This window comes from Sitophilus oryzae, unplaced genomic scaffold (genome assembly GCF_002938485.1).
Source record: "Sitophilus oryzae breed Bouriz unplaced genomic scaffold, Soryzae_2.0 scaffold_907_pilon_pilon, whole genome shotgun sequence".
Taxonomy (NCBI): domain Eukaryota; kingdom Metazoa; phylum Arthropoda; class Insecta; order Coleoptera; family Curculionidae; genus Sitophilus; species Sitophilus oryzae.
This window is the reverse complement of record NW_022147536.1, coordinates 3,150,506-3,152,357: the sequence shown is the minus strand read 5'-3', so window position 1 is coordinate 3,152,357 and position 1,852 is coordinate 3,150,506.

Below are 1,852 nucleotides of genomic sequence, written 5' to 3'. Positions count from 1 at the left end.
AGCGGTTTTTGTAGACGTATCTGTTAGGCAAATTTGTATATCTGTTAACCTAACTTCTGACAAGTAGTTTCCGTTTGGGATAACACAGAAGTGTTTACAAGAAATAACTATTTTATTTTGTAGATTTTCTTGCAGTGGCGAAATACCCATATAGGATTTTTTGGAGAGATGAATCCGCCACATAGATATAGACATTTTTTATACGTTATAACAAAAACCAAAATATAAAAACAATCTCTACATATTGAAATATGATCTGTCATTCGTGAAATAATCCAATAAAAGCGTCTTAAAACAACGCGCATTTATATATAAAACTATTTATAGTTAACTTAAAAAATAAAACTTTTTTTTTAGAAACACAATTATGGACTAGTATGGCCGTCATTTTTCTGTCACCGTTTGTCAAAGTCCTCCCCGAGCCCTTGTACAGACTATAGTTAACAGGAATGTATAATATGTAACAACGTTTTCCCAATAAATTAGCCCAAGAAACGAGCGACCCAATTAACACTTCAACTGGGGAAATCCATTACGGAAAAGCCCGGAAAATAGTTTACGCCGTTTTCTTGCGCGAGGAAGTTCCCGTCGTAACTTTCGCCGACACCGAATCGAGTTTCAAAGCGAGGAACCGCGCACTCCCTACACGATATACTTACGTTTGAATGCCACCCCGATGGGTATTTTGTTTCCACTAATCCCCATTCTTATCTCCATTTTAGTTCACAGGCTTGGGCGGATTGAGGGAGATAACTAGAGTGAAGTTCAATGGAGAGAGTTTAGGTTTTCGTTTCTGAACTACAAGGTCGTTCTTAATACACTCGTTTTGAATTTTATTATATAAATATAGGGTGTTTCTTAAATAAATGCTAGTATTTTAAGGAGTGGTTGATCTGAACAAAAGGAGCATATTTCCTATTGAGCATTTTTAAAATTAATTGAAAATTTTAAAATTAATTGAAAATAGCTGATTTCTTTTGATACTTTGCAAGTTTCAAAAAGTCTCGCAACACAATTCTCATGTAAAACCAAGTCAGTTTATTTTACTTTAGTTCTCTTTAAGCATCTATTTAACAATTTTGTTTTAGTTTGGTTTGGTCTGGTTGGATCTCATTTCTTTTTGTAGATTATCGTCCTATTTATTATCTCTTAATTAATTAAATCGAATTGGTTAAGTACAAAGATATTTAAACTCGAGAGATACAATGATCCATTCATAAAACGGTCTAAAGCTTCATCACACATTGGTTTGCGAAAATCAACGAGTGCAAGAGAGAATGGATAGAGAAGGAAATAGGGGTATCTGCTCGATGGCAACAATGTAGTTGCGTACAAAGATTAGACGTTTGAGGTCAATGTTCAGTGGCGTGACGATCGACCGAGAGTATTTTAAGGAAATTAAAATGATTGTTTAATAAATTAAAATAAAATAATAATAAAACTTACATCTTACATATTTGTCGCATTGTAAAAAAAATTAGTTGAGGGAGGATAGCGAAATAAAATAAAAACCGGCATAATTTTTTATTATAAGATGGCTTTTGATATAAGAATAACGATTAAAAAATTAATAAGCGTTTTTTACTTTATTTTATTAAATAAAATATCAAATTTTAGGTGTATTAGTAAATGCAGTTTCAATATCTTGTTCCAAACCTTGTTCGTCTCCGGCGAATGAGATTCCCTCTATTAGCAATAACAAAATAAAATAGTTATTTTAACCTAATAACACAATATTTTATATATAAAATAATAAAACTTTATTATTATATATATGAATTTTACAACTACAATAAAAAATAGTGAATAAAATTTAAAATGTGCCTTATAATTTTTTTTAGTTCACAATTGT